The sequence below is a fragment of the Lathamus discolor genome, chromosome 9 (genome assembly GCF_037157495.1).
Source record: "Lathamus discolor isolate bLatDis1 chromosome 9, bLatDis1.hap1, whole genome shotgun sequence".
In the NCBI taxonomy this organism is placed as follows: Eukaryota; Metazoa; Chordata; class Aves; order Psittaciformes; family Psittacidae; genus Lathamus; species Lathamus discolor.
The window spans coordinates 18,581,631-18,608,618 of record NC_088892.1 but is presented as its reverse complement, the minus strand read 5'-3'; the positions used below and the strand labels follow the sequence as shown (position 1 = coordinate 18,608,618).

General features: G+C 37.6%; 1 long non-coding RNA gene across 1 annotated transcript; it reads left to right on the top strand.

The window, feature by feature from the left end:
* The first annotated feature begins 89 nt into the window (after nucleotides 1-89).
* Nucleotides 90-18,762, top strand: LOC136019611 (uncharacterized). The gene is made up of 4 exons (XR_010614974.1): nucleotides 90-334; nucleotides 9,378-9,498; nucleotides 17,393-17,452; nucleotides 18,507-18,762. It is a non-coding gene; the product is annotated as an uncharacterized LOC136019611 (long non-coding RNA).
* Nucleotides 18,763-26,988: the final 8,226 nt, after the last annotated feature.

The following is a 26,988-nucleotide window of genomic DNA, read 5'->3' as shown; positions in this document are numbered from 1 at the left end:
AAGGCCCAGGATAGTGTTCCAGGCAGTGGTGTGGGGCACGGAGTATGTTTCCAGCCATCCGGTGCTTGCTTCCACCATGGTAAGCACATGGCACTTGCCTTGGCGGGTTGGTGGGAGTGTGATATAGTCAATCTGCCAGGCCCCCCTATATCTGTACTTCAGCCATCGTCCTCCATTAGGGACTAGTCTTACTTATCACAGGAGCTGAAGTAAAATCAGCTCTTCCACTCCATCTGGGAACCTGCTCACCAGAGACTGAAGCCACAGCTTTCATGGGACGATCATCCTTGACCTTTGTTCTCCAATATGACACACCTGTTCCTCTGGAGCTGAGGTAGGTTTTCCATCCCACTTTCTTATGTCTGCTCCATGATCCCGCAGGTAAAACCATAGGGTGGCCTGTGTTGTGTACGTCCTGTATCTTCTCTCTCAAGCAGTAGGACACCTTTTATTAATAGCTGAGACTTGAGTTGGTACATGTGGGGAGCTCGATAGATTGGATAGATCATCTCTCAATTGTTTGAACTCCTGGGACAATTTTTCCACAGCTGAAATGATGGAAGGGGTGAGATTGTCTTTGAACTCTTGGAGTTGATGAATCATTTCATCCACTGTTGGCAGTACTGTATCATTCCAGGTTATTGCTGCCAGTGAGTGGGCATACGATGATCGTGCACTCTGTGTAAATTTCCATACATGGGTCATGTACATTCAACTTCAGCTGGATCTATGGGTGTATTCCCAGCATCCGGCCTACAATAGATCATCTCTACAATGGCTGATTCCCTCAGAGACTGGATGCCTTTCTCTAGCATGGTCCAGTTGGCCAAATGACTCATAACATCATCCTTGTACGGAAACCTTTCTTTCACAGCTGCAAAGAGCCACCTCCAAAGGTGGAGGGACCTTTTCTCTTTTGCAATTGCTTTGTCAATTCCCCTTCCCTAGCAAGTGATCCCAACTGCTTGGCTTCCCTACCTTCTAGTTCATGATCGTCAGCCCCATTGTCCCAGCATCGGAGCAACCAGGTGATGATGTGCTCCCCTGGTTGACAGGTAAAATCTTTTCACACATTCTGTAGCTCGGTTGAGGTCCGGGGTCGAGAAGTCACCTCTTCTTCTTCCTCCCCTTCCTTTGATTCACATAATAATAACTCTTGTTCAGATGCTGTCCTGTGTAGTAAGTGCATTGGTTCTTTATCTTTCTTCACTGTACAGGTTGCTTTTTGTGCCTCTTGTTTGCTTTTCCCCTTTTGTACAAGGACAACCAATATTGGCACAAATTTGTCCTCTGATTTAGCTGTAGTGATTATCACTGTGGTTGGAGTGGCTGCAGTATCTGTTGTCAGGGTTGGTGCAGCCGCTGTGCTTGGGGTTTGAGTTGGACCAGCAGCTGTGCTGTCTGTTGCTGTTGGGGTTTGGGTGGCTGCTGTACTTGTCACTGGGGCTGGTGTAGCTGCTGTACTTGGAACTGGAGTGGCTGCATTGCCTGTTGTAGTCAGAGTTTGAGTAGCTGCTGTACTTGTCACTAGGGTTGCTGTAGCTGCTGTATTTGGAGTTGGAGTAGCTGCTACTTTGCCATCAGATCCAGAGACACTTTTTCACTTTGAAGGTGCTGTGTAGTGTTGAACAGGGCTCTGTAAGCAGACTTCTACTTTCTACTTGTGTAAGTGTGAGGAGTTACACCAGCAGAAGTTGGTGTTTATTTATGACATCTCTAGGTAAACTGATTTGTTATTTATCTCAAAAATTGCATTCATTCTCACCCCAGCATACTGAAGAACAGATGTGTGTGCCCAAATAGGCTGTCCAGGATTACCTGTGCTCGATGCAGGACAAAAGACATCAACTATTGAGTCATGTCTCTGAGGTTCCTGCATTGCAACAACAAATTCATTTTTGGATTTTCAGACTCTTTGGAGTCCACAGTTTTGGAGTGAGCCTTTCTGAATCTTGCTTCCGAATCTTTCCTGCATTAATCTTCCTAATTCACAGGCAAAGTTGTCTTGTTGTTCCTCTTTAAGACACAGCTATCTATATGATGACTGTTTTCCTGCTGGGCTAACTGGAAAAGGAGCAGGCTATGTGGCATGCTGTAATCCTGATGCAATTTCCCTGCTTGCAGAATGCAGGGTCTTCAGCCAACACAGTATCTGTGGCCGTGGTTGTATCATAGGCGTATGCATAGGATTTCTGGGTTTGAAGCACATTCCTCATTTATTGCTGAGTATGATTTCCTCTGTTATCAGTATAGAACATTCTTCTCATGTTTTGTTCTGCTGCTTCATCTGGTGCTTATATACACATATTTCTATTCATACTTAATTCATACCAATCTTCATATTTCTATTAGAAGTCTTTCAGAGGACACTTAAGCATTGTGCTGAGGTGAACACATTAAATTACATTAACATATTAGCATTGTTAAATGCACTGTATGCTAGCCCTGAGATACCACCAGTTTTACAGAAATTGCCCTCCAGAATACAGTAACAATGAACTGTGCTAAATATGTAACTCTTCCTATTGTAGCCTGTAGCAGCTACATTTCACTTTTCCTTCTGCTGTTCCTGGTTTCCCTCTAAAGTCCCAGATTTATTTTTTGGTTTATGTTTGCCACAACCTAGTGCTGAAGACTTCTGGAAGATATGGAGATGTTTGTTAAACACAGTTATCTAAATGGTAGTTAAAAGGTAATGCATGAGTTCAGCCATCTGCTTTGCTACTTCATTTACCTACAACAGTCTCAAGCTTGCTGTAGTAGCTTTAAGGAGCTAGGCTAACTTAATTGCAAAGTCAATGTTAAATGAATTTATAAGTCATGATCACTTTGCACGAGTATCTTCTTCCATGAACTTGAGTTGTCATGTTAATTCAGCTTTCTCCTAAAGGGCTTTGGGAGTGATAATCTGATTTTGTCATCTAGTTTCATATGTAACAGAGAAACAGAGATGATGAACTGCTGGCCTGGAGGATAAAATCCTTCAAATGCATTACAGAGTTAGAGGAATCTTAAAATATAGTGAGATCAATATTTTATTTTTAAAAATATGTTCATAATGAATACCTGAAAAATATGCTGCATAGTGAAAAGAGATATGAAGTGATTGCCTTGAGAATTACTTACAAAGATGACATGTACTCTTCAGTTCATGCTCTATACTGAGCATTTCTCTCACATATTAGTTTCCAAGTTGATTTTGGTGTCAATAATTAATAAGTCTTTGAAATGGCTAGAAGTAAAGAAAGTTCTAATCCAAGGAATAAAGAACACTTTTTTTACAGAATCCCCTTCACCCCCTAGACTTATTCTGGAAGCAATCTGCAACTTCAGCGGATAACTCACTCAAATTCAAATGGGAAATCAGTTGTAAGCTTGTCTGAATGTCCAAGGGGGCTGATACGCTTCTTAGTTACATGAAGAAGAGAGTATTAAGCATTAACATTCCAGAAGCTTTTTGGTTAACATGGCTGTGATAACAACAGCAGTAAGGTGTCTGGTTCTGCTGGCTCTGTGCTTAATAATGGGCACATACAAAGTGGCAAAAATTCCAGAAATTTGTGCAGCACACTTGGGTGTGTTTTCTGCTGCACTCCTCAGTCATCTCACAGTCTGGGAGCTCAGGGTAATGACAGATCTCAAGAGAAGCAGATCTGAATGTTTCCTGGGAAGATGCTGAGAATATGACATTGATGGCTCTGCAAACTGGGTGCAAAGCAACTGGGAAGTGGCAGAGAGAAGGTACTTGTAAGAAGGAGTTATCCTATCAAACAGGTTTCTCTTCCAGTGGCACTTGCCCATTTCAGAGCTACCTATTGCTGGAGGGACACCCTTGAAACTCAGAAAAGGCACTGTATGGTTAATAAGGCTTACAAATTCAGTCTGAGCATGAGCTCTACTGGAAACAAAGCTGGTCTAACACCGCATGTGGAAACTGAACTCTCCAGTACCGGCATTCTGAAAAAAAATTACAACACTGCATAGAGTGTCCTCAAGAATATTTGATAGCACAGTATAGAAATAAGTATGTCTTCAAACACACATGAGATCTTACAGCATTTGGGGTGTCTGGATTCATATTCTTGTCTGTAAGGCAATGCTAAGGGATCAGTGAAACTTCCTTGCATTGTGCAGAGTAGGATCTTCATAGCATCCTTATTTTATTCTATATGCTGAATAAGCCACCTCTGGAACAATTTTCTAAGTATTTTGGTGGATTCTCCATCAGCAGTAATTGAAAAATTATCTGATTTTGGTTTTCTTTGACGTGCTAGTCAAGCATGATTTAATTAAAGAAAATCCCTTCGTTTGAGTTGAGCAGGAGTTTCTTACATCATAATCATGGTCTTCTCTGGATTTAAAAACTTCTAATCTTGATTCTTAAGCATTCTTGAACATGTTGCCCTTCCATGTCAGCTACCATACAGGTGTTGGTAGGATTCCAAGTTGAAGGGGAATAAATTGTCTTCTGGCCAGAGCTAGGAGAATACTAAAAATGTAGCTTGCATTCTGTCACATGGAGCAAGTCCTCTGTTTCTGGCCTCCTGGGCCAGAAACTAAAATGATTCCCTTTTAAATGTTGTATTAAGAAAGATTTCATTCCCTGGTGTTTAAATCTGGTTATAACAACAGGGGGGATAGTTGTGCAGATTTTCTCTTGTCATAAGGAACACATTTCTGTGTTAATGGTAGAAGAACATGATTCTCTAAGCTTCTATGGGTCAGCCTTATCTTTCTTTTTTCATTTTGACATTTAAATAAGAATGCCGTTTATATGCAGAATTCTTCTTAGCGATTCCAAAGACTCGCCTAGAAAGACCCAGTATCTATTTTCAGATATGTGTATTTTAGATGCCATGCTCTTAATTCTGAGATTCTGTTGAGTTTTAAAAAAATAAATAATTCAGTCTACTGCCCTTGTATCTGTCTCTCTCCCAGCCTTTTCTTCATAGTAAAGAGTACTAGAAATGATAGCTGAAGCTGGTAATTAGACAAGACTTCCCTTTTCTGTCCTGCTTTTTTTGCTGTAATGCATTTTGTCTGTTTACTGGCTTGAGGTCCCTTCCCCCTGTGAGACTTATCTTTTTAATGGCAGTCATTTTTAACATGCACAATTTTTCTGTAAGCATGACATTCACTATCTCTATAATAACAATAATTTGGCTTATGATTTAAACCATTACAGCAGTGTACCATGCTGTGAGACTCAAATGCTGGCTTCCCTTTTACACTGTTTACTTTCCTATCAGCATGTTGACAGTTCATAACTCTTGGCTACTTCTACATTGACTGCAATGTCTGTAAAGTTCTAGTGGAAATAAAGAACTTGATCAGACAATTGTTTTTCTGGATTACTTGCCTAAGTGTGCAGTAGACCTGGCAAACTCCTAGTAAGGTAATGAACTAGATAGTCATTCTAACATGGCCTGAATTTTCTAGGAAAGTGTCAAAAAAATCTATCATTTTTTAAAACTTATGTTAAGTGAAATGGACAAAGATCAATGGAAACCTTTTAACAGCATTAATATGAGATGGGACATATTAAGTACTAAACTAGTATTCCAACTGTTACCTGACCGAGTTTTTTATCCTTGCTCCGCCTCTCCGTTCTCCCCCATTTGAGGGATGCTTCTTTACATCAACATTTAGTTGTGATGTTCTTTGAGAGTGAAAGAAACAGAAGGAGGTATTTTTATTTGGATTAGTGGCATTTATTTTGATTATCTAATGAGTTCTATAGAGACTTCCTTTCTTCCCTGTCATCATTTTGCCTATTTGTCCTGCTCTTCAGTTTTCATAACTAAATGTCTGTAGCCAGCCCAGCCAGGAACATGAGAATGCATTGCAAGGAAAACTCATTAGTGCAAATGGACTCTGGGAATTTAGCATGAAGAATTCTTCAATATGAGCAAATGACTAAGGCTTTGGTTTTTAAGAGGTTTATAACTTGGATAAATTAAGTGGAGATTTTTACAGCTGTTTCTCAAGTCATAGCTCTGCCATAAGATTCTCAGCCACATTCTGAGTCCTGTCCTATTTCAAAGGAAAGATCTAAGGAATTTTTTACATGGAAAGGAATTATTTTTTAAAGATAGCCAAACTGTGGTGTACATACATTTAACTTGTGCAATGTTCTATGAGGCAGACAGTTTCTGGTTTGCATATTTTAATCTTAATGAGACTTGTAAAATGCGCTCTAGTATTCTGGTCTTCTATACATGCAAGTGTAAGTTTTGGCATAGATCAAATATATGCATTAAAGCTGAAAATTTTTGTCGTGCTTATACTTATTTTACTATTCACTTTTTTTCCTTTTTGTAATTAGTTTGTTTCTTTTGTAGCAACTGTTATTAAAATGGAAAATAGGATGAGGGAGAGCTTTTTGTCTTAAAGCTGTTCGAAGCTGTTTGTCATACACAGTGCAGCATCAGAATTTGGTTTTTGGAAAGATAAATTTATTTAATAAAATCTCATTTTCTAGACCTTAATACTAATGAGCTGGGGAGTTTTACTTTCAGATGCTACTAATGACTTATGAGTATGTTATTCTATGCACGAGTACAGTATTACTTAGTTGAACAATTATGCCACATTTATATTTATAAAGATATAATGTATATATAAACATATATACACATAATGTATATGTACTCATGATTATATATATAAATATATTTCATATTTATTTTTATATATACACATATATAAAAATATATGTGTGTAAGCCTTGCTTATATTTAAGCTTCAGGAATTATGTGATTATACCTTTTTAAGAAAACATTTCCAGTGTGCTTAGTTGTACATAAAAACCTTGAAATGGTGTTTTGAGTATTTACTTAAAGGCTTAAAACCTGGCAAAGTTAAAAATATTTCAAAATGCTGTTATGTTGGGAAACCAACTGAAAATGTCTGAGTGGGCATGTACCTGTACCCTTTCAGGACAGTATTCTGGGGCTGTATGGGTGGACTTCATTTGAGTCTGCTTTTTATTAGAAGATCTCTTGCATACCTTTAGGATACCATATCCATTCTTGATGTCTGGAGGTGAAAAAGTTTGTTTTCTTTTCTTAACTTACTTATTAGCATCTCAGTGAAGTTGTAGAGTATAAAACTGATGACATCTTTTAAATAATATTTTGTACTATTTTACAATTCGGATCATGCTAGTGTAGAAATATTTCTAAACTCTATTTTCCAGTTATCTATCTTGCATTCTAGCATCTGAATTCATATTCCTATCAAAGTAAGTGGGTGGGAGGAGGATAGGAGAGAAACTATTATTGAAGCGTTCTTCTACTTAGAGTTTGCCTTTGCTTTTCATCTTGAAATTAAAATTGATGGGCAGAGAATAATTTGTGTTAATGCAGCTGTTAATCAGTTTGAAAGATGGCTAACAAGAAGATAGTGCTCTTAGCTGGGGAACAAAGGGTGACAAATATCATTCTGCACATCAAGTTTTCCCAACCCAGCCCCTGAAGCAGACAGTAGTACACTTAGAGGAAAAAAAAGACAGAAAGAAAGAGCATTTGAACCAGTACAGTGTCAATATGCTGGAACAGTCTCCTAAACCTCTTGTCATCTGTGATAAGGACATCAATAATAGTCATTGTCAACCTTCATTAAGCTCAGATCTTCCATTTTTACATCCCTCAGGATGTTTTTCATTGATATTTTCCCTGGAAAGAGAAAAGGTCTTGCATCAAGCTAATGTATAAAGTCTGATGCCTTTCCTCAAGGCTCTTAGAACAAGAGAAACAAATTATTTCAATTACTTTTTTTTCTGGTTTGTGTGGGGTTTAAATTTCTTGGTTTGGTTTTTCTTTTGGGTTTCTCTCGAGTGTTTAACTTGTTTCTAGATGCAGAAGAGCCCTTGCTTATTAATCCATGTAATAAAGCCTACAAAAATGTGCACATTCACTTGCAAACAAATGAAGATGTCGAGACAATTAGATCCATGCTTCCCCCTCTCCAGGGATTTGCCTTAATATTGTTGTTGATATTCCTTAGTTTACACATGTCTAGAGTTAGCTTTTTAGATTCTTTTTAGCTCTCAAAGGTTGAGCTAAGAGTGACCAGTACCACCTGACTTCTTTAGGTTTTTTCAGAAAATGCCTCCAGAAATATCAAATTCCTGGCTCTGAATTGAGTTTGCAGTATTTCAAGAATGAGGGAGAGGTGGTTTGGAGAATGGATGTCGATATGTTCAAAACCAAGTGATTTAGCTCACTCTTTGTCCTTAAGAAAGAAATTGCTTCTAAATTCATTCAGTGTTAAGCTCTTTTCAGCACTCTCAGCAGTTCTTTCCGATGTCAGGAGAAAATATACCATGTCAGAGGAGGAAGGCACACACATTCAACATTGCCACAGTTAACAAGGAATTGTACATAAACTTTGTTTTGGTTTGGTTTTTTTCTTTGGTTTTGGGTTTGCTTGAATGAATTTTGATCAACTGATACCACTTGAAGTTTCCTTAGTGCAGCAATTGCAGAGCTCAGGAAATTTCTCTGTCTGGCATTGCTTGTAAGAGACTCTTCAGGTGGTGAATGTACTCATCATCCTTCTTTTGTCAGTGTTACAGGACTTCATTACAGTGTGCAAGCACTTAAAAGGGTAACACCTACTGTGTGAAAGACCTGTGCAGCTTATGAAAGAAGGTATCCTATAGTTTCATTATGAGCTGTCAATGCAATTGTACCTTCAGGCCATTCCTACAACATATCTAATTCTGTTCCCCTCTGACCCCTTTCATGCCAGAAAATGGTAGAATTGTGAAGTTGTGACTTTGAAAAGTGGCACAGAGCCTGGCACAATAGATACCTTATAATATCATACAACATATTGAGCTAGACCTATGGAGATTCTGACAGAGATGAAATTATGCTGATCATCATATGGGAGAGTTAAGTCATATCTGCAGTCTTAAATCAGAGGCGCACTTTTTTTTTTTCCCACTGAAAGCCTCTCTATCAAATGAGACATGAAATGATTATGAAAGCCAGCGCTGGCCCGAAAATGCACCATATTTTATAAATAGTTCAAGTCCAAGGATTCTGTGTGAGCCTTTCTAACACTGGAGTCTGACCTAAATCCACCAAAGACACTGCACTCTGTGAAGCAACTTAAATAACTCTGGCATCTGAAGTATTTTAATACTTCATTTAAGAGTTTCTTTCATGTGTGAGGAAATTGGAAAGACAAAATTGTTCTTCAATTATAAATTAGCATACAACTCGTGTTTTTCTCTTAGAGTGGACTGTAACTGGTGTACATGACACAGCCCTTCCTAACCCCCAGCATCGACACAGAATCTAAATTCGTTGTCTGAACTGTGTGTTGGTGGGAAGGTAGTCACTGTGGCATCTGGTCACATCTTCCAGGTATTGCAGAGAAGGGATGGAGTCCCTGAGGTTTCTGAGAGGAGGGAAGAGCACTGCAGGATCCTGCTAGCTGTAATTTAAGGATGGCACCAACGCATGTGAATCTTGAATTTATATACAGGTAAGCACTTCTTTTCCTCACCTCACTTTTACACTTTGCTAAATCCAGATTTAGTGCCAGATTTTCTTCTTTTTATATAGTTGTTAGGGCATGTAGTCTAGAAAGTCTTGAATTGCCTTATCCTTTTTCCTCTACCTTCTCCAATTTAAAGCTATAGTTCCTGGAAGAAGGCACAGGAATCTGAAACAGAATTATGTTCACCTCTTGGCTTTCTGATGTAAGCATAATATTGAGTGTTTCCACCATATTAATGTGTAGCTCATAATTGTTAATATTGCCAGTGATTTACTGATGAGCCTCTTAACTTTAAGCAATGCAGTGACTCAATCCCTTTCCCTGTAGCATTAAGAACTAATTTGACAGTTGCTACAGGCAAAGCTGCAAGATGACTCAGATTGTCAAATGTCCTTTGTCCTCACAAATGCAAAATCCTCCAGCCAAGTTTCAAATGCAATTCCATTTTATTCTAATTTATTGTTCATTTCTCTTCTTGACATAGCAGCTCCCTAACAAGTCCGAACATCATTACTTAAATGCTTGCTCACAAAGGACTGTTGTCAATCACTGGCACAGAACATCAAGCAGAAAGAATGTTTGATCAAACACATTTTGAAAGGTCTGCCACAACAATAGAGAAAAGCTAAATCAAACTGGGGGGAAGGGAAGGGCTAAACAAGACTTACTTGAATCAAGCAGATGAGATTATTTTAAATAGGCCTAAGACTCTGAAAATCATGTGGAATTAATTCATTTCTAGATACTTCATATAGTGCATTTTTTTTAAAGTGTTAATGGTAATGCAAGTGGTGGATAAAATACTACTACCAATGAGCACAGCAGAAATTAACCATCAGACCATTCAGATCTTCCTGGGGCTGCAAAGAACCTTGGGGTCAGCCCGAAAATTACTAAAAATAAAATGAGAAATGATTGCTATGAGGGTGAATCTTTCCTGGGTCATCTGTAGTAACAGTAATGCGAGCATTTTAAATTATCTTCTTGAGACTGATCTTGATTTTATTTATTCTAAAATGCCTACAATAAGAGAACATCTGTGGTTCAGTTTTACAAACAATATGTTTGCTTTTAATTTGTTCTAAGATATAATTGTTCTTTACACAATGGATCAAAGCCTCCATCAGTTCAAGTAGCAAACTACACAAAGGAATTGATCAATTTTAAATTCAAAATACCAAAACAGATTTTTCATTTTGTGTACCTCAACAGAAGTAATTAGATTTTTCCCCCACCCCTAATCTGAGACGAATTTAACAACAGTGTATAGCCTTGAACTTCCCCTGATCTCTGCACTGTAGCTGCATACAAATCAATAACACACTTCACTTACAAGAGTTTCTGTCCTTGTCAGCTCAAAATTCTGGTTGCGGAGTGCTGTCATGCTGAAGGTGAGCTTTGCACATCTCTCTGGATTTGCTTATCACTCCTGGTGCAGCGGGGAGTGGGAGAAAAATAGCAACAGTTGTGTGATTCTCTGCCAACCTTACTTCACCCCAAATCTTAACAAAGTCTTTCACAAACGGGAAAATGCTGCAATCCCTGAGGAATTTCTGGTGTGATGTTCCTCTGAGGAGAAGCTCTGAGTTGAAGGGTTGGGCAGCAAAAGCAGCTAACTATGTTTCCGTTGTACTGAACAGGGTTGCTGTTCTGGGCAGTGAGCAGGAAAGCAAAAGGAAAAATGGTACATGATAATCTAATATAGCAACAACTCACATGCATAAAGAGACAATGAAATATGGATTGAATTAATTTTTCTTCAACTTTTACATAACTCACTGTGAAATTGGCCTTTATGTTGCTTTAGTGTCATTTGCTATGGTGGGGTTTTTTGAAGTAAACAAAAAAAAAACACCACCTCTGTTGTGTGAAACTGCAATATTCCCGTACAATTGAGATGAGATCCACAGTTTGAAACAAGCCCTCTACTCATCCCTCCTTCAGGATTTCCTGGGACTTGTTGTTTGGTTGGGTTTTTTTATCCATTTGCTTGTTCTTTTCCACCTGGTGATCTGTAGCACCCCATTTCTGGTAGTAAAGTGAACATATTGAACAATACCAGCCATAACAGTTGAATAATAACAACAATAAATAATAATAATCATCATCATCTTATTCTGAGAACTGGCCACTAGAGGACTAGAGACTTCTGCTAAAATTGAATTCCTTCTGAGCATGACAAAAGCTGGGACCTTGAGTCCTGCACTCAGTGGCAGTATCTGGAACATCCTGCTATGATTGGAGCTGGAACCAATGCAGTAACAAGGCTGTTCATGGAGTAAATTACAACATAAATATGCTATAACCTTTTTAAAGAATCTATGGAACCTTTGGGGTAGCTTTATCTAGAAACATAGTTAACAGCAAAGAGATCTGCTGCTTTAGTGGCACTGAAATTCACCCATGCTGAAGTTTAGAATAATGAAAGATAATTTTGGGATAGTATTGGGAAAGGTAATGAAGAAATAAACTGCATTAATGCAAGAGTTGGACTCAAGCAACTGAATTTATTCCATGGAGGGGAAAAGGTGCCATAGCATCCTCTATGATTTCATTAAGCAGATTAGGTCTTGCTTTTTCTCACAGTATAAAATAGCTATTCAAAGATACAATCAAATAAATGAATGCTCTCCAGAATCAATGGCAGATCTTTGATAAACCTGCAACACAGCTGTATCCTTACAACTTCAACTGAATTTGGGAACAACCTAATCTCATCATCTCAAAGCTGGAACACATTTTGTTAGTTTACCTACTAAAAAATTTAGGAAAAGCTTCTGTGAAATTAATGGAACAATTAATGGAAGTGTAAAATCTGTTCAGGGATAACTTCAAATTTATACTTCTAGAAAGAAGCTCTCGTTGATGACTGTTGGTTAACTTCATAATTCCTTGGAATACTGTAGATCCAATGGTACCAGCATTAAAACCTTCTAAATAAATTGCATAACTTAACCTGTTCTTGCACCTTACCCAGGGAGTATGTTGATTTAATAGCTTGGTTGTTGGTAGTTTAGGTTCTGTTTTGAAGCCTCTTTTTTCCCCATGTAGAATTGAGTCTTGGCTTCAGAGATCAGAAGCTAGAAGAACAGCAATAAGTACTATTTGGATTGAATAGAAAATGAAATATATATTACCAGTGGGTAAAATTGAGCAGCATCAGCTGGAAAAGGAACAAAAGAAAATGCCAGTGTTAAGTGATATATTGGTTTGATTTATATTAGATGAGAAAATTGCTGGTAGGTTTATTTTACTGGAAGAATTAAATAACAATCAGTAGTTTTTTAAGAAGTTCAGATTGCTTTGGAGTTAACAGGCCATAAAACTGATTCAGTGCTACAAAAGTGGATAACCATTGTCTTATTCTCTTCTCAGTTTTCTTTTGGTGATCACATGAATCGCTACTGTGTCATAAACTAAGGTCTTAAAAGTGAGCTTGAGACAATAAAAAGAAAAGCCTTAAAGTATTTTACCAGGATTAAAAGATTGTTTGATTTATTTTTAGCTCATCTGAACTTGGTTGTGTTGACAAGGTCAATATTTAAGTCATTTTTTCATACCATTATAATAACTGGCTGGGGAGAAATGTCTTTCATCACATCTTGAGCAGAGAATAGATTGAGATGCAAAAGTGAACCTTTTTGTAAAGCAGTCATCTCTAAACAGTCATAGATAGCTTCCAGGCTGGGGAAATCCATAAAGAAGAACAATTAATGACTCATAACACCACCAAGCACGTATTTATTGCTGTGGTATTCGTTGTCTGTATTTTTATTTAAATGGGAATCAGAGTTCATAAAACTCTTTATAAGCAAAAAAAAAAAACCCTTTAAATTGTGATTGAAAAAGCTTCTGGACTAGATAAGGTTGTTGAATGGCCTTACAAACTGTGTATTCATATCCTGTAAGTCCAGAATGCCTAGAAAGCATCAAAAATACTGTATGTTCAGTCAAAAGCCTTTTGCAGTAAGTCTAGCCCTTCTTATTAGTAGTAGCTTACTGAAATGAACACATATTTGTACTGGAAATCCTGTGAAAGCTTAAATATAGAAAAATTATCCAGTATCATTGGCAGTACCCAAGCTGCTATTTCCTCCATTTATCATTCCAATCCCCTTTGAAATTCTTCCTTCTGTAGTATGAAAACTAAAAATGGTTTCACTCGGGAGGCTGAGGGGCTGCTCTGCGTGTTGCCGAGAAACAGAGCCCATCAAGAACTGAACCCCTTCAATAATTTCCAAATAAAAGATCTGGCAGAAGGGTTAATTCTGTTAAAAAACAGGACTCAGCAAATGGTCGGAATAAAATGTAACTGTTAACATCAAGCACTAAATATACTGTTTCCAGAATAAATGGATTTACTTAGCACATACTCCTCACCTCTTTGAAACTAAGGAGAAAAAGCAACATTCAGTTGCCAGCTCTTCCCCTGTCTTCATTCCAGGTACTCTAAAAAAGAAAAAAAAAAAAAAAAAGAAAAACATTCCCTAAACTGACTGACTTTCATCAAGAGCTCTTTCAATGTCACAGAAATAGATTTCATTGGTTTTGACAGCCTGGCTTGATGTTAAGCTCGTGTCAAAAACCTACCAACAGGAAAGAGACTGCTGAGTTGAACATAATGGTCATATTAGGTGTTTTTACTGTGCCTGTCTCTGTGGTGGATGTGATTTCCTACATTTTGACCCCAAGAAGCTTGTACAGCAGCTCATTTAAAGTTTGTGTCTCCAAAAGGAAAATAGTGGCAATATGAAAAGCCAAATGATCAGCTGCACTTTTATTTTGAATAGCCCTCTCACAGTCTGAGAACTCTGTGGGGGAGCAGGAGATGGGAAATCAGTGTTCCCCTTGAAACAGAAAAAATGTTTTTCTAACATAATACACAGGAAGCAGTTCAGTGTTCCCACTCTTTGTAAATGACTGGAAGACAATAGGTGCAAAATCTAATGACGCAGGCAGCTCTTCTAGATCTCTTCCCTCTTCAAGCTTCCCATGTTTTTCTAGTCTTTTCCTATACACGTGGCATTATGTGGCCTCCTGAGAAACTGAATACTTCTCTAGCAACTTTCATGTTTTCTGAGAATCTTCCCATTTTCTAAGCATTTGGATCTAGAAATACCCCTACTCATTTTATCTTTTAATGGAAATCTGAAGTTAAAAACATTGGAATGTGTGTTTAGCCTTTTCAATTAACTGCATATTCTTGTTTGGTCTAATTTACAACCCTGAGAGGCTCCTCAAGTTGTTTTCTTTTGCAGCCATTTACTGATTTCTCACGTCTTAGCAACAGGAGACGGGCCTATATTGGTTTGAGAAAAGGCTTCTGGTTCTCTTGTTGCGTGCCTTCCTCTCTATCCTCTCTATCCTCTATGCAGTCTCTGTCTCTGTAGCCTCTATACACAGTAGAATTCCAGTTTAAAAGTCATTGTAGCCCTGTCTATGTCTAAGTCTCTATATTCAATGAAATACTATTGTAATTTGATATCAGTTATACAGTGAAATACTAATTTAATTCAGTATCACACTGAACTAGGATTTTTATACTTGCCACTCTGAAAGTCCGATCCCAGATTGCATGAGCTGCTACATATTTCTGTATAATTTTCTTTTTCTATACAGTCATGTTGGAAAACCCTGTGGAAATAGTCTAAAACCTCATCTGATGCAATAATCTTTTTCCACACTCATATTTTCGTCTTCAAACAGCAACATGTAGTACAAACTTGGGGAAGGAAATATGGTATCTCCTTCACATACCTGGAGCATTTCCTATACAAAGCTGAAGAAGGGCAATAGTCGTTCTACTTCCTCTTCCAGAAAGTCTGGTCAATGGCAAATTCATAGCTATAGTTAATAAATCTTATAGATGTACACAGCCTCTCTGTGCATGTGGTTCATTTGGTGGTGACATCCCCTTAGTATGTGATACTGAGACGTATCTCCATGGTGGAGAGGTAGCACTGGAAACACAGTAACTAACAGGCAAGATCCACTTTTGCCTTCTACTTTTCCCACCCTCATTAAACAATCCAGGTTCGGAAACAGAACAACAAAACCAAAACTATATCCGCTATGAAACCATAGTAACATCTTAGACCTTCACAATATTCATGTCTGCTGGGTAATGTTTTCACTAGAATATGCTCAAATTTTTGCCAAGGAAGCAGAACAAAGTTATACTTTTATCCTTAGCTATGCCTTTCTGTGAGTGTGACTCAGGCATGGAAGGGAGCTTATGTTTAATATTCTGGTTTGGTGATGATGTGTGCAAATCTGTTCCCTTAGCACCTTCTTAGATTTCTTTTTAAACTTCTCCCCCACCAGTTCATACAAATTTTAAACTTCTCATGTGGGATGTGGTTCAATTAGTGTAAAGAAATACAATTAATTGTTTAAAAATACTTTAAAAATGCTGTTATTTGTTACAAATAACTTGAATTATAAACAGCAAAATTAAGCTTGGTACTAATTTCTCTTGTGTTCCTCCCAGTTGGCAAAAATAGAAAATGGCTAGTCAGCTTTCCCATTGTTTACATAGTTTTGAGTTTTTAATTAACATAATCTGCTTATTGCAATGTAGCTGCTAATTGCAGCCAGTTGAAGGAGAGGGGTACAAATTGCTGTGTTTATGTGGTAGAAGAAGGAGCCAAATAATTAGGGAAACTGTTTCCCATATAGAAAATGATAATATTTTCTTTCTTTACACGGAAACATAAATAAATCTGTGACCAACTGTTTAGACACCATTTAAAAAGCACTGTAGCAAAGCAAAGAACTTCAATACATTCAAATTGGTTCATTTCTCCATCAACTTGCCTGAACACATTTTTCGTTTAATGAAAACAAAGCTTGTGCTAAAAAGAACTTCATACTCAGTTTCTTGAGGATTGAGAGGAATGCCTGCAGAGTCTTGCTGCTCTTTATGAAGACTACTCCACAGTACAGCAATGCCAGCTCTGGACTTTCAATACCTAAGAGTGTTGCTGAGTTTCTGAGTCTTTATAAGTGTGAATGTAAGGGTATGTGAGCATTCCAGGGCTATTTTAATGTCTTAATTATTTGCAAATGATAACTGTTCAGTCACTGAGTATTTCTTTTTTTCCTCCAAACTGGAATGTTTTTGGGAAGGAAAAAAATATCAGTTGTTCTGGCAAATATTCAAATGACTGATAAGCCTATCTCTAACCGTGCTTTACTATTACATACAACTGCAAAAAGAAGCATGAATTTTGAGTTTTTCTGCAACCCTAAACCACAGAACCAAACCTGACTCCAGAACTGAGTTTTGTCCTAGCCATAAAATCCACAGGGCAAATTTTACTCTTCTTCACACTTCCACTGCAGCCAGATGTGGTAAAGATTATTAAGTATTCTAATTTCATAAAATAAAAAGGAACAGAAATGGATGCTGTGAAGATGCCTGGGTTCTCTTCAAACGCAGCAAGAGCTATTGTATGCTAGAATGAGCAATGATTAAGCAGGTTTGACTGTATTATTCAGAATCTTTAATTGCAAAAGGAGAAGCAGCTACGTATTTTGTAAAATGTCATTGAATTTAAATATATTCATGAGTAAAAGTTCCAAATATTTTGTCTTTTGACCTTTACCATACACTGTAAAATTTTAGTATTGGTGCTAATGTATAACTTTAAAAACAACAGTACTGAAATGTGTGGGCCTGATTCTGATTTCCCTGACGTCTAATGTAATTCTTTTAAACTCTGGAAGCAACTCTCAATTGGCAGTATTGACAGCTAATTGGAATCATGCCTTGTGGCTCAAAGATTGCCCTTGTGCCCAAAATAATACTAACTTCTGAAATTAATAAGAAGGCCAATGGTTATTGATCCATTTCAAATTACTTTATGTGCTTTTCTAGTCATGGCACCTGAGTCATGGAACTGGGTGATCAACTGATGGTGGGATTAAGTGGCTCCTTGTAAGTAAGATCTTCTATTTGAGTCTTCCAAATCATGGTTACCAATGAAACATATAATCATAGAATAGTTAGGGTTGGAAAGGACCTTAAGACCTCTATTCCTTTTATTTTTCTCTAAAAGACTGCCAGATATGTTTATAATGTTTCCTTAAGAGGTACAATAGACAACACGTTTATTGTCCTAAAGTAGATCTAAATACATTTAGTATATATATAGGGTCACAGTGTTATTGTTCTCTCTCTTCTCCCAGTTTCAGAAAAACAAAGAAATCTGGATTTTTAATGTATTTTAAGAATTTAGAAAAATCACATAGATTCAGTGTTACCAGCACAGAGCCTGAAGCTGAGATCAGAATCCAAAGTTGTATGTATTGAAGAAGTTAGATCCTATATATGAGATTGGTGAATAGTATAAAGTGTTCCTTTATGTAGCTAAAACATGTGTCCATGATATATTAATAAGAATGACTCTGTCCTTGAAATCCTTAAATAGTCTTTTCTAACATTGGATATATCCTTTCTTGAAATTAATTTCACACACTCCACAATGTAATATATCAAGTGTGCATGCATGAGCATCTCTACAATGAGGTCAGCATGTGTTAAGGAGTACCTGAAGTTGTCACACATGAATAAGAGAATATCATTTTAATATGTACTATCTATTCTTCAGCTTGCACTAGGAAATTGTTGCAAATACTATCCTACCAAAAAAAAAGAAGCTTTGAGTTTAGAGTTCTGTTCCATATTTCAACTTATTTTCCCTATTTATTCTGGTTTTCTAAAAATAAATGTGGACAGGTGTCACGAATAGAATATTTAATCAGGACATGGTTTCATACCCTCATAATTTGTTCTTCAACTCAAACTCTGGGATGGAAGCAATCTCAAACGAAGTCATATAAGAAAGCTGAAATCTGGACCTTTATGTATTTTTAATATTAGATGTTTCCTCAATGATTTTCCATCTTTTCTTCCTACAGGTTATTATTCCAAGCTTATTAGTCCATCACACTGAAACAAGCTCAATGCTTCCTTCCTTTTTTATGTTCAGATAGTAGCAGTACCAAGACAAGACTGCAGTGCAAGGTGTAATCTGGGTTCAGATTCTGCGTTTCCAGAGCTGGCTCCTGCCTGGTATTGCAGCAGCAGAATGATGACATCGCAAGAGGGATGTAAATGAAGAAAAATAGTTACTGCAGACTGGCATTTCTATTCTGCCTTCAGAAAACTTTTCTGCTGTTGTTGGCTACATAGTGCTTAGCATGGTGCAGTTAATAAAGCAGCTGTCATCAGTGACAGAAGACTGGTGTTTATAGTAAGATTTAACACAGTCTGATGCTATAGAAGAATGTCCTGATGGATTGTGTTCAGTAGTTTAGCAGAGGATAAAAGACTGGGGGGTGGGGGGTGGGAAGAAGAGTAAAAAAAGATCCCAAAATGATCACTAATGCTGTTTTTCTGAAGAGGCAGTTCTCCTATGTACAGGATATGAAGAGAGCGGATAGAGTGCTTTTAGACAGACAATGAAACAACACTTCAAACATCCTAATGACCTCAGAATACTACCTTGCCCCCCTCTTTCTCGTTCTTTATGATTCCAATCTCTTTTGAGTGAAAATTCTACAATGAAATATATTATCCCTTTTATCGAAATGAGAGAGATAGAACACTCACAAAGCAATTTAAGAGACACAACTGAACCTAATCACTCCTAACATCAAAAGAAGTAAAGAGAAAATTCTTTTTTCTCTCCTTTTCCCTGGTAATGAAGGTGAATACTTAGTTTTGGACTCCTTTCACCATTCTCCCTAGATAAATGAGCATAGGCAGGGAATAGATCTTCACATCGCTACACTGCTCCCAGCTTAGTGCTGCCGCTCCTTTATCCTCTGCTTCATTTCTCTAGTGTGTCACCAACTTTTTAAATGGGCTTGCAACAGTGGTCTTCAATTAGCTCAGTTTTCAGAATAGTTCTTCTGTAACTATGCTGATGAAAAAGTAAGTGTGAGGAGAAAAAAGAGCCTTCAAGAGCTTATGTGGTGAATTGACTCTTGATATACAACAGAATACCTAAAATTCTGTATCATTTTTTCTGTGTGCATAAATGGGTCATTCAGTTTTTTGCACAATGAATTTGTGGGACCATACTGCTGTTATGCCCACAGGGTAATTAGTAGCTTAACTATCAACTGGTTAGAGACAGGATAATTTAAGCAGGTCGAAACTGGGACCACGTTGTAAATCAGATGGTTGAATGCCTTATTTAAGTGAAGAGAAGGAATGCATAGGATTTTGCTGAAGCAGGCATGGGCTGTGTTAGTACTGCTAGTGCTAGAACCCTCCTGACTGGTACCCACAAACAGAAATGCAAAACAAAGTCACTGCAGAAGTACAATGACATAGTATCTTCTGCTGGACCCTGTTCCTGTAGAAGGGTTTTTGTTTGCTTTGGTGAGCAAATGACTGCCACGAGCAGCACCAGATTGCAGACGGTAAGCAGATAACAAGGTGTTGTATCAATCAGTTTACATTATTTTGCATATATCACTAACCTGTGGAAACTGGTGCAAAACGCAGTATTGACAATTTAGAGCAGATTAAGCAACACTTGTATAACAGACTATGAGACAACCTTTTAGCAGTTTGCTGGCAGGAAGGAAGCTATTTGGAGGGGATGTGCACAACGCATTGTATTTGATTAATTTAAATTGCAAAGGAATCAGCAAATGGAACATCTTTTCCTTTTTTTTTTTTTACATTCTGAATCAAGGGAACAATTGAGATGCTGTAATAAGATTTTCTCAAAGCCCAAGGGATAAAGGAAATGGTTGCTTGATACAGTGACATTTTTGCAATTCAGATGACTTCTAATGATGAATTGGAACATCCAGAAGCACTTACTTTGTTTTATTTTCACTTTTAATATGTCTCCATAATAAACAAGCTCTGTGAATAAATATACCTGATGAAACTGAACTACACTATGTGCTGTTGAGAATGTTCCTCCCCCTGCAGTACAGTAGCTGGGAAATTATGATACAACCACAGTGATATAGTTTCCCTTCCCCATGGAGCATTTTTTGCAGTGAGACAAGTTAAAAGTAAGAATAAGATAAAATGTTATTATAAGGCCGTTGATCTTCTCTTACCTAAAAGGAGTGAATAGAGGTGTCACAGCTGACAAAGAGCTAAGCTATCCCAACCTAAGCAAAGCTCAGTACAAAACAGTGAAAAGCAGCTTTATCAGATCTTTTCCCAGTTTGGGGGGGGGGGGGGGGGGAGGTGTCCTTTAGAACCAATAGGACTATAAAATGTATCAGGTTCCTAAACAAAACAGAGCTTGTATGACAGCTGCATGTGCATGCTCTATGAAAATTAAGAAAAATAAAGTTGTTTTCAAGTATCAAGTCTACTTGCCAAGTAGTACCAAGGACTCACATTTTTGTTATCACAATGTTATCTAGTTACAAAGTCCTAATACAGAGGTTCTGGCATAGGAGCATTCACACTGAAGTATCCATAGAGATTCCAGCGATAATACTGGAATGGTAGAATTCAGAGCTGACAGGCTGTAGCAGGAGCTTCTTACAGACCACCAGTACCAGCATGCCTTGGTGACACTGAACTCTGCTGCTTATCCTACTGTCTTCTAACAGACTGCAGGTATGAGCCTAATGCTGCTGTCTTAGTGCAATTTGCAATGCAATTTTGTTTGTATGCTAATCAATGATAATAGTAATTAATTCTTTCCTCATGCAGTTTGTGTTCCTTCTTTATACCCCTTTACCCTTTATTTTCCTTCCTCTTTCAGACCCCCAGAGTGTGAAGATCTTGCTACCATGTGTCTTTTACTGCAGAGGTACAGCACCTACCTCAGGGTTGTTTTTCTTTCCTTAACTGCCAAATCACATGGTAAGTCAATTTAAATCAGTGTTCTTTCTGTTTTGAATAAAGTTTTAAAAGATTTAGTCTGAAGCTTACATACAATGCTTGTGCCACGTTCAGTATTGACAGTCTTACCAGAGTTAGAAGTAGAGCAATTCACTGATGTAAATAATTTGGGAGTAAACTCACAAATTCTGTCTGTTTTGCTTGCTTTTGTTTTCCTACCCATGAATCATTCAGGAACTGACTGAATGTTCTCAGAACATACTTTATTTTCTCTCAGACCGGACTTGTTTGCAAACTCCTCTCTTGACACCTGGTCAGATGACTTGGTACCATTAGGTATGATTTCAATCAAGAAGTGGAAATTATTGACTCAAATAACTTTCCACTTCTCTAGAGCTGTGCTTATGAAGGGGTTTCTTGTTGAAGAAAAATGCCATAAGGGTATCCATGTGTGCTCTCTGTGGAAGGAATTCTGCTTTAGGAAGAAATATTGCAGTATAATATCATAGAGCACAAAACATGTCCTGAAATGTGGAGAGCTTGTTTAGGCCACCTACGCTACCCACCAGAGGCAGAACTAGCCTCCTGCATCGCTCTGACACTTTTGTCCCATGCAAGCCTCCTTGACAAATGCATCTGGCAGTCTGCTGTGCCATGAGAGCACCGAAGTGTGGTGACAAATCCAAGTACCTGACCAGAACATATAGTTATGGGTGTCGAGGCACTAGATGTATCCTATGAAAGGCTCAGCAAGCAGCCATGGGAGTACTGCCCAGGGTGGGATAACTGTCAATGGCTGCCAGTGATTTTGATTCTGTTATCAGGAGACTGATCTAATCCAAAGCTCTCCAGTGAGCGAGATTTTATATTGTTGCGTCAGGCAGTCTATTACAGTGCTAAGATATTTTTTTTGTTACAGAGTTTTTTTCACTGCCCCATAGCATATAAACCCCTCAGAAGAATGGGCCCAGCTGCCACAATTTAGCTGCAGTCCAAGGAAAGTGGACCCTGGCTGAGTGACCATCAAGTAAAATGCTACCTTTAGACTCTGGCACTGTAAAACTAAAGTTTTCCCAAGTTTGTTTTGGTTTATTTAAAAAAAAACAAAACCATAGACTATGAGGAAACTGTACACAAGTGTTTCTTGTGAGCACAAAACCTGTGTGTTTCCTTTTACTGTATGTGGTCAAATTATGGGTGAAGGAAAGATAAGTTAGCACCCAGTATGCACAGACACCCTGCCCTCTATTTATTAATCTGTATGCCAATTTAATAGCACTGGCATGTAAAGAACACGGGAAAGAAATGTCCCTCCAGAGGTGGGTGCTGTTCTCTAGCAAAGGCTTTCTACCAACGGTCCTTCTAACACCTGCTGTGGGAGCTGTGCCACCCACTGGTTCTTCTGCTTTGTATTGAGGAGATTCCCAAGAAAATAAGCAGCTGGATGGTCCTGACAACAAGCCAAACATCTTTCCCTCTAATTTCATAGCATTGTTGTGTCTTTATGTAGTGGTTGTGTTTTCTTTGCCTTAGGGAAAACACCTCAAGGTAATACAGGTGCTAGTTAGGGTTGCCAAGAGATGATTTGTGTTCCTTTATTATTACTTATAGGTTATGATTTACCTGATGTGTGGAAGCACAATGGTCAGATTTAAATTTGCAGCAGTATTACTTATACACAGATGTTAACATTGGGTTCTTTGGGCAGCATTAGAAGGTTACATCTGAAAGAGAAATATCTGATAAAAAGTCTATGGCTGAATAGCCATACATGAGGACCTAATAAGGACATGTTAACTTCTCAGCAGCTTACAAGCAGCTTACAAACAGCTTAAATAGAAGGGGTTTACAAACTTAGTAATGTCTTAGGCTAACAGAATATTTTTTTTAATTTCAATTATTTATTTATTAATTTCAATATTTATCCTAGCAGAAAACCTGTATTGTAATTATTCAACATAGTATTTCTTCTTGTCCAGAATATTATAAATATATACAAGGAGAACTGTTATTTGCGGGCATGACTCTGGGAAGAACTGAGGCTCAAAACCCATATTAGGTTGTTTTATTTATGTCTGTTTGGCAGCTCACGTGAGAAGAACTATTTAGATGTAATTTCTAGGCCATTTTAGGATCCAAAATTTTGTTTCCATGTAAGCCCTTAATTTGGTGGGTGATGAACACATGCACCTTCTCTCATGAGAAAATGAGTTTTCTTTTCTTGTGTCTGTCCTTAGTAGCAGATGTCAGGTAGGAAATGGAGAAGGTACCAGCCAGAGACTGTGCTGAAGTGAAATCCAGCGTGAGACCACCCCCATCACTTTAAAGCATTCAGGATAATTCAAGCCTAAATGTTGCAACGGAGTGGTAACATCTGTACTGTGTTCAACTTGAGTAGATCTGTTCATAGGCTTTTCTATTAACTCCAGCAATCCAAGTTTTGCATTTATGTCCTCAATGTGCTGTTCAGATGCTATGGCTGCATTTTTTGGATTGTTTTTTTGTTTGTTTGTGTGTGGGGTTTTTTACCCACAAAAAGACATGCTTTCTGATCAATGAGATTAAGCAAACTGACACAAATAGAAACTAATTAAATAATGTGATTGTAAATTGTTTATCCTTAGAGAATAGATTATAAAAATGAAAATAAATTATGTCAACATGCAGTCTGAATAGTAATAAATTATTGTAGCTTTTGGCTGCCACTAGCCAGCTACCAGCTGAGTCAAGATGCACCCTCATGTCCTGCTTGCTGCCTTTGAACAGCAGTTATGGATTAAGTCTGACAGTGTGAAAATAAATGGGAAAGTGTAGCTGAAGCCAAGCATTTATCAAGTCTGGTTGTACTCTATGCAAGGCAAGTCTGATACAATTTAATAAGATAAAAGAAAACTTAACACTGTCTTCAGGATGTCAAAATATGGATTTATGCCCTGTGCCAATGCTACTACTGCTAACTTGATGAATTTTAAACTATTTCAGGTTTTGGGTTTAGCATCCATAAGTCAGTGGTGCAATACGAATAATTTTCAGATACGGAATTGAATGCGCATGCATATGTATGGCAGGAGTATTCAAAAGTGTCAGTTAACATAAAATGGAAGGAAGAACCAGAGAAAGCATCAGGATAACAGGTCTTCTCTCTCATTATATTGTGCTTTGCATTCTTCAAATGCTTTGTTTTAAGAAGTTTAGATATTAAACCTGTGAATGCAGGAAGAGAGAGACCAAATAAAGAATATTTCCTTTTTTTGCTGCCCTTTTGAAATTGGAGATGTCTGTCTCAGACATTCTCTGTCCTTTATTACATTTAAAATGAGCAAACATGGGATGCCTTCATCAAGAGCAAGGTAATTTTTCTGACACTCATTTAATATCCTTACTGGCTACGAAAACTGCAACCAAAGTAACATCCTGCTTTGTGGGTTTGGTGTCTTTTTGTTTAAGAACCCTGTGAACTTCCACAGCAAAGCACATATGGGCCTGACTGTTGCCAGCAGCATTTCTCTCCAATGAGAGAAAAATAAACAATTGCAGGTGGGTTTTGTCCCTCTGTGTAATAAATACTATCAAGATATCAATCATGAGTTAAGGTAACCTTTTGGATTACACAGAAAGAACTCCCATAGTCTTGCAATGGCTATTTATCATTCTTTTCAAAAGTGATTTTGACCCAAATGGATTGTTTTCTTGTGCTACTCTGTCTTTATGCCCTAGTCCATCTTTAACATACACTGCAGCACTATCTGTTCTTGAGAGTGCATGGACTTTGATAAATGTACTCCAGTCATCACTGCTTTTTCATACTAGCTATCTATCTATTGATTCTTATAATATCAACATTCATGACTTGCATCATTTGTTAGAATTCCTCTGTTTAGTTTTAAAGGCTGTCTACACTGATATACAAACAATTCAGTACTTTCTCACTAGTTCCTTTCAGCATAATACGTGGCTTCTTTTGTCAATCATACCTGACTCGGTTCAGGAAGGACATGCCCTAGTTACCCTGGCTATTCAATGAAGTACCACAGGACTGGGTCCAAAGCTCTTCAAGGGTCAGACCTTTATACTGAGCAGAGTGAAATGGAGTAAGTAAGTGACATTCCTGAACCAAATTTTGAGAAAAGGATGCTATGTTTAATACAGGTAAGTCAGTAAGTACTTTTTGTCAGAGAGGAAAGGAATGGCTTTGCCTTGATCTATTTCAGAGATGATCAAAGGACAGATTAAAAGGCCTGAAAGATCTGTTCAGCCATCATTCATCTGTGTGCTATATAATAATGCTGCCATGCTTCCCTCCTGCCTCACTGTCAAAGAAGTGGACAGGTAGCTTAACTTAGACTGTCTTTTTTCCCTTTTCTTGATGCTTCTTTCCTCACCATTCACATTTTCCTAACTTTATGCATAAAAGCTAATTGACTTTATCTGGTAGCAAGTGGTTATACGCTTGAGGTTAAATCAAATAGGTGTCCAAAAATAGATGCCGAACTTCTCTTAAATATAAGGGCTTCTTTCTCGGTGGGGTAAAGGCTGTTCTTCATACCTACACTGGAATCAAAGTAAGGCAGCAAAGGAACAGATAAGATTCTCAGTGGAGAAAAATAGATGCAGGTTTTTACTGTATAGCTTTTCCTGTAGTCAAAACAGCAGTTCAAGCCTCATGCAGCAGAGCAGTCTATTGCTTGGAGATCATCAGAAGCTAGCATTACAAGAATAACATTTAGTTGAGGGGATGCACAGCAGTCATACTGTTAATCTGCTTAAAGAACAGAGCAACTGAGTAGCTATTCTGTACTATTTCATATAATAAATTGCCCATAATAAAAGAGTTTTTTAACACAAACTATTGCGATGATTGCTTCTCTGGAGTTTGATGTATGAGGCATAAGACTACTGCTAAAAACTATTTTAATTAAAGGAAATGAAAATTTTACTACTGTTAAATGCAATTTTTCATTAACTTTTAGAAATAGTCCTAATGAAGAAATTTGGTCAGGTCTTCCACTTTAGTAAAAGTGTCAATGCATCTTGTTGATGTGAGAACTGAAAATCCTCTTTTCTTTGTTGCAGTTATGCAAATTCTAGACACATTTATCATTTCATCAAAACATCTGTTTTTAAAAACAAGTTACAAAGGACTGGCATAGATACTAATTCAGTTGCATTGCAATGAAAGAAAGAAAAACAAAACCAAGGTCTACAGCAGAAACTACTTCATTATTTCAACACTCTTTCCCTTTTCATTCATTATTCAGTGGGTTGGAAAAGCGCTTCTCCAAAACAGATGCTGATGTTGTTTTCACTTTTGGTGAAGAAATTCCTCCAAAAGAAATCTGTAAAAGCTATAAGGATACTAAAGTTGACCAAAAATTTGAGGTATTAAGTAATGAATAATGGCACTTCTCCAGACCAAAAGTGAAGCAAACTAAAGTACTTGACTCATCAGTGCAGTGTGATAATTTGCCACTAAAGAACAAGCTGAATGAGGTCTTTATTCCCCTGAATGTAGGTGCTCATAGCTGTCATGGTCAGAAGGAAGAAAACCAAAATATGTTTTATTAACAGGTTTTTCTTTCCTGTTTGTAACCCCATTAAAGGAGAAAAATCTTTCTAATCCAGTTTGGGCTAATCTTTAGGAG